This window comes from Chrysochloris asiatica, unplaced genomic scaffold, assembly GCF_000296735.1.
Source record: "Chrysochloris asiatica unplaced genomic scaffold, ChrAsi1.0 scaffold00059, whole genome shotgun sequence".
NCBI lineage: Eukaryota > Metazoa > Chordata > Mammalia > Afrosoricida > Chrysochloridae > Chrysochloris > Chrysochloris asiatica.
The window spans coordinates 9,218,647-9,225,401 of NW_006408577.1; positions in this window are offsets into that span (position 1 = coordinate 9,218,647).

The following is a 6,755-nucleotide window of genomic DNA, read 5'->3' on the forward strand; positions in this document are numbered from 1 at the left end:
CAAAAGCCTTTGCATAATCAATAAAGCACAGGTAAACATCTTTCTGGAATTTTCTGCTTTCAGCCAAGAGTCATCAAACATCAGCAATGGTATCCCTCATTCCACATCCTCTTCTGAATCCAGCTTGAACCTCTGGAAGTTCTCTGTCAATGTATGCTTACAGCCACTTTTGTATTACCTTTAGTAAAACTTTACTCACATGGGATATCAATGATATTGTCCCATGATTTCCACATTCTGTTGGGTCACCTCTCTTTGGAATGGGTACAAATATGGATCTCTTCCAATTAGTCAGCCAGATAGTTGTCTTCCAAATTTCTTGGCACTGATCAGACATGCAATACTGGTGATTGGAATGCAAAGGTTTGGAACAAAGAGGAATGGTCAGTAGTTGGAAAATACAGCCTTGGTGATAGAAATGATTCTGGAGATTACATGATAGAATTCTGCAAAAGCTATGATTTGTTCATTTCAAATTCCTTCTTTAGACAGCGTAAGAGAAAACTGTTGTTGTTGTTATGTGCCGTGGAGTCGGTTCTGACTCATAGCGACCCTGTACAGGGTTCCCGAGGCTGTAAATCTTTACGGGAACAGAAAGCCTCATCTTTCTCCCAAGGAACAGCTGGTAGTTTCGAACTGCTGACCTTGCGGTTCACAGCCTGATTTGTAACCACTACACTACTAGAGCTCCTTAAGAGACAACTATATACATGGAAATCACCAGGAATACATAGAAATCAAATTGACTACATCTGCAGAAAGACGATGGAAAAGCTTCATATTATCAGTCAAAACAAGGCCAGTTCAGATTGTGGAACAGACCATCTATTGCTCATATGTAAATTCAAACTGAAGCTGAGGAAAATGAAAATAAGTCCACGAGAACCAAAATATGACCTTGAATATATCCCGTCTGATTTTAGAGATCATTTGAAGAACAGATTTGATTTTTCCCATAGATTCCTTCAATATTTCAAGTCAAGGCTTAAATGTTTTCTTTAGGTCTCACAGCTTGAGCAATTCTGTGTGTTCTTTCCTTTTTTTTTTTTTTTTTCTAACTCTAGAACTTTCACATTTCATTATAATTTTTCATTTAACTTCTCAAGAAGCCCTTTGACATTTTTTATTAAGCTCTTTGCTTCCTCCATTTCTTCCATTTGCTTTAGTATCTCTACACTGAAGAGCAAGTTTCATAGTCTCTTTTGATATTCATTTTGGTCTTTTCCTTCTTTCTTTTTTTTAATGATCTTTTGCTTTCTTCCTGTATGATATTCATGATGTCATCCCACAACTCTTCTGGTGTTAGGTCATTACTGTATAATGCATCGAATCTGATCTCTAAATTCAAGTGGGATGTGTTCAAGATCAAATTTTGCCTCTAATAGACTTGTTTTAATTTTCTTCAGCTTCAACCTAAACTTGCATATGATAAATTGATGGTCTGTTCCACATTCTATCACTGACCTTGTTTTGACTGTGACATGGAGCTTTTCCACTGTCTCTTTCCTCAGATGCAATCAATTTTATTTCTATGTATTCCATCTGGTGAGTTTAATGTGTATACTTGTCTTTCATATTGTTTAAAGATATGTTTGCAATGAACAAGTCATTAGTGTTACAAAATTCTGTCAGTCCAACTCCATTATTGTTACTATCACTAAGGTCATATTTTCCAACAACTGATCCTTCCTGTTTGTTTCCAAATTTTGTATTCCAATCATCAGTAAATATCAATACATCTTGATTGGATGTGTGATCAATTTCAGACTGAAGAAGTTTGTAGAGTTCTTCGATTTCATCATCACTGAATTTAGTGATTGTTGCATAAATTTGAATAATAGTTGTATTTAACTTGCCTTCCATGTGGCATATGGATATTCCCCTATCATAGACAGCATTGTATTTCAAGTCAGATCTTGACATATTCTTTTTGATGATGAATATGAGCCATTTCTCTTCAATATGACAAACCATGTGATTGTCAGATTCAAAATGGTCAATTCCAGTCCATTTCAGTTCACTAATACCTAGGGTGTCAATGTTTATGCATTCCATTTCATTTTTTACAATGTCTTATTTTTCTAGATCTATACTTCATATTGGGAGATCCAATCAAGATGGCGGATTGGGTAGACATGCAGTGAGGAGCTCCATCAGCAACAACACAGGAATACACAGAGTCATTGTACCAAAAGGAAATGGTTAACATTAAACCATTTCAAGAGGTAGCATATGATCAAGAGCCAATGAAACTTAGGGAGGAAGTCCAAGGTGCATTGAAGGAATTGGCAAAGAACAAGGCACCAGGAATTGATGGAATAAAAATTGAAATCTTTCAAGAATGTGAGGTGGCACAGGAGGCACTCACTCATCTCTGCAAAGAAATTTGGAAGACAACTATCTGGCCAACTGATTGGAAGAGATCCATATTTGTGCCCGTTCCATAGAGAGGTGACCCAACAGAATGTGGGAAGCATCACATAATTTCTTTGATATCTCATGCGAGTAAACTTTTGTTAAAGGTAATATAGAAATGGCTACAATCATACATTGACAGAGAACTTCCAGAGGTTCAAGCCAGATTCAGAAGAGGCCATGGAATGAGGGATATCATCACTGAAGTCTGATGGATCTTGGCTGAAAGCAGAGAATAACAGAAAGATGGTTACCTGTGCTTTATTGACTATGCAAAGGCTTTTGATAGTGTGGATCATGACAAGCTATGGACAGCATTGCAAAGTATGAGTATTCTGGGACACTTAATTGTGCTCATGAGGATTCTGTACCTGGACCAAGAGGCAGTTGTTTGAACAGAACATGGGAACACTGAATGATTTAAAATTAAGAAAGGTGTGTGACAAATTTGTATTCTTTCACCATACATATTTAACCTGTATGCTGAGCAAATAATCCAAGAAGCTGGAGAACTTGGACATCTATTAAAAATTTAAGATGATAAGCAACCTAAACTTTAAGGGTAACAATTAGTTTGTTTCTTTAGATTTATGTGTAATTGACACTTTTAGAATAGGCCATCCATTCCAAACAGTTGCCTAGTGTCCTAGGAATCTGGATTGGCAGGCACTGAGCTCCTAGAGAGAGACCTGCATCATTTGTCTTCTCAGCAAAGCATATTTGGGAAAAAGACAAAACTTTAAGGGTCATTTTTATGAATATATATTAAAAAAAAAATGGTTGAAACTTCCTGGACTTCCCTGACTTCCTTTATTCCTGAGAGGCTAAAAATCCTGACACTGCCCCATTTCTTTGGAACACTCAGTCTTGTGGTCCATGTTGCTCAACTCACAAATTGTATGATTGACTAATAAATCTCTAGCATTGTTTTAACATTTTTCCACTTTTACAAATTATTCAACAATTGCCATCAAGTTAACTGCAGCTTATAATGACCTTATTATACCAGAATGAAACATTACCGTGGGTTGTACCCTGTTCATGACTGTTGGTTATGTTTGAATTCTTTGTGTTGACAATTGTGTCAGCCTCTTTTGTTGAGGTTTTCCCTCACTGATTCTCTACTTTATCAGCCATGATGTCCTTTGCTGGCTGTTGGTTTTTCATGATGATGTGTCCAAAGTAAGTAAGCCATGGTCTCACCAACATGCTTCCAAGCAGCATTTGTTTTCTATATTTTTCTAAGACTAATTTGTTTTTGTTTTTGTTTTTGTTTTTTGTCATGCACAGTGTATTTAGTATTCTTCACCAATACCACAGTACCAAGTATGTAAAGATTTTAGGTCTTCCTGACTTTTGCAAAAAGATTTTAAATCTGCTGTACTCTTGCATACTTCAGAAATCTCTGCGGGATTATTATGGGTCATCTAATCCCTGGCTATCTGATCCTGATGCCTATTAAGTTATGGCTGGTTATACCTGACGGAGCCTCAAGACTTGGCCTCAAACTAAGGTTTGAACCACCAACTTTTCAGTTAGCAGTCCAGTATTTACCCTACAGTGCCATACCAGGACCCTGCCTAGTCACCTAAAATTTTTCATCTTCAAGTCTCTGCCTTCTTCTCTTAGACACTCTTTATAATTCATGAATTCTCTGCATTCTATAATTCATGGATTATGTAAACTCTCTATAAATTGACTTCAAACCACCTACTTAAACCTTCCTCAACCACGTTTAAACTATCAACTCAGTAGTACCAGAGCCTTACTGATATAGAACTTTGTTAAGATATTTAACAAATTTTCACAGAAATCACTCAGTTGATAAACCCTCTCTGAGAGAGGAAGATAAAGAATCAATCCAATGAGGTTTGAGAAAGTATGTTCTAACGAGCAAATGCAAATGCTCTGAGTTAGTATTATGGATTAATTATTTCCCATAAAATGATATTAGGCTACCTTGAAGAATAACAAGGAAGCTGGAAGCCACCACATAGCATAGACGAACCCTGAGGAGATGATGCTGAGTGAAATTAGTCAGTTACAAAAGGACAAATATTGCATAAGACCATTATTATAAAAGCTTAAGAATAGATATCCACACCAAACGGGAAAATTTTTTTAAAAAGGATATGTTGAAGTCCTAGTCTTCATATCTGTGAAGATGACTCTAATTACAAATGAAGTTTTCTTTTGTTGTGCTAATGAGGCCACACTGGAATGATGTGGGTCCTAAACCTAATTCTTACTTAGTGGTGTCTTATAAAAAGGGAAAAAATGCACAGCGAGAGACTCAAACACCGAGAAAAGACAGATGCCATCTTTCAAAGAAGGCGGAAAGCTCTGAACCCAAGAATGCAAGCCACTAGGAAATGAAGAGACAAAAACATCCCTTGCTCTATAGTCATCACGCCAAATTTGGACCTCAAAATTCCTGGACTGTGAGAAAATACATTTCTGTTTTATGAAGAATATTTTGTGATATTCTGTATGGCAGCACTAAGAAACTGAGACTGTAGAAAAATCAGCCTATTGAAGGATCAGAATGAACCAGTTAGATCTTAGTGAGGCCACAGGACAGAGTGTTTCAAAATGGTATTGCAAAGATGATGTCAGACCATAAAGGGAGGATTAAAGGTCTGGGCAAAAAGTATAAAATAGAAAAGCAATAGGAGAAAGAGAGGTACAAACCTAAGTATCTATATTAATTAACATAGATGTATGTATGTATATGCATATTCCTTAGCTCTGTCTACTAAGAGACATGGGAGCAGTGACATCCCAACAAAAATTGTTGTTATTGTTGTTAGGTGCCATCGAGTTGGTACTGACTCATAGTGACCTTATGCACAGCAGAATGAAACACTGCCCAATCGTGGGCCAATCTCACTATCATTGCCACGCTTGAGCCCATTGATGCTGCCACTTTGCTAATCCATCTCGCTGGGAGTCATCCTCTTTGTTTCTATATATCATTCTTTAGTATTAATAGCCTTTGGAGAAATAGCTGCTGATTCCAGAGTTGGGGTAGGGAAATTATGGAATTGATTCCAGAAAAAATTTGTGACAGAAAAATAAGAATGTACTCAAAGAATGATGGGGTAATCTCTAGAGAACACAGGCATTATCTTAAGAGTCTGCCTTTGGACAAATGTGGGATAATTTGGACAATAAATGAAAAATTCTAAAGTTTAACAGAGAATGGGATCTTTACATAGTCTTAAAAAGCCACCCCATAAATTTCTTATTTATTACAAAAGTAAAATGAGTATTTTTAGAGTAGAGGAGTCTGGTAGGCATGATCTTAAACACATAATAATCAGAGATAAACCATCCAAATGAGACAAATCAATGTTATCCACCTTTTGATAGGTGCATAGCTTCACTTCTGTGATTTTTTCTTTCCAACATGTGTAAACAGAATCTAATAAATAGGAAATATCAAACAAAATTTAGATATTGATTATAAAATACTATCCTTAAGACTGGCAAATTTACAAAATCAAGAAAAATGACACTATTCAGAACTTTCTAGACTATTAATGTATGCAAAATATTGTAGAAAGGGATTCTTAAATCACTGCATATTAACAAATTATTTTAATGTTATTTTAATAGGCTTATCTTTTCATATTTGCATATTAGAATTTTTAGTAGACTACATGAAGTATTTTTTACCCTAAGTATTTTTGCTATGGTCAGTTTATCCTGCTAATGGTAACTTGAGTTGTTGCTGTGATGCCGGAAGCTATGCCACTGGTATTTTGAGTATTATTAGGGTCACCTATGGTGGACAGGTTTCAGTGGAGCTTCCAGACTAAGACAGACTAGAAAGGAGTGACTGACTACTTCTGACTAGGAAGTCAATGAAAACCTGTGAGTAGCAGCAGAGCATTGTCAGATATAGTGCCTGAAGATGAGCTGCTCACGTTGAGAAAACTCAAAACACAACTTGGGAAGTGCTACCATTTCAAAGTAAAATTGACATTAATGATATGGATGAAGCAAAGCATTGAGAACCTTCATTTGCTGATCAGGCACAACTCAAAATGAAAAGAAACAGCTGTAGACATCAGAAAGAGGAATGTACAAAGCATGAATTTAGGAAAATTGGAAGTTGTCCAAAATAAAATGAAACAAATGAATATCAATATCCTAGACATTAGTAAGTTGCCATGCACAGGTATGGGCCATTTTAAATGGAATAATCGTATCAGGAACAACAAATTAAAGAGGAATGGCATTGCATTCATTCTCAAAAAGAGCATTTCCAGATCTATCCTGAAGTCTGTGGCAGGATAATATCCATACATGAGCAAGGAAGAATAGTCAATATCACC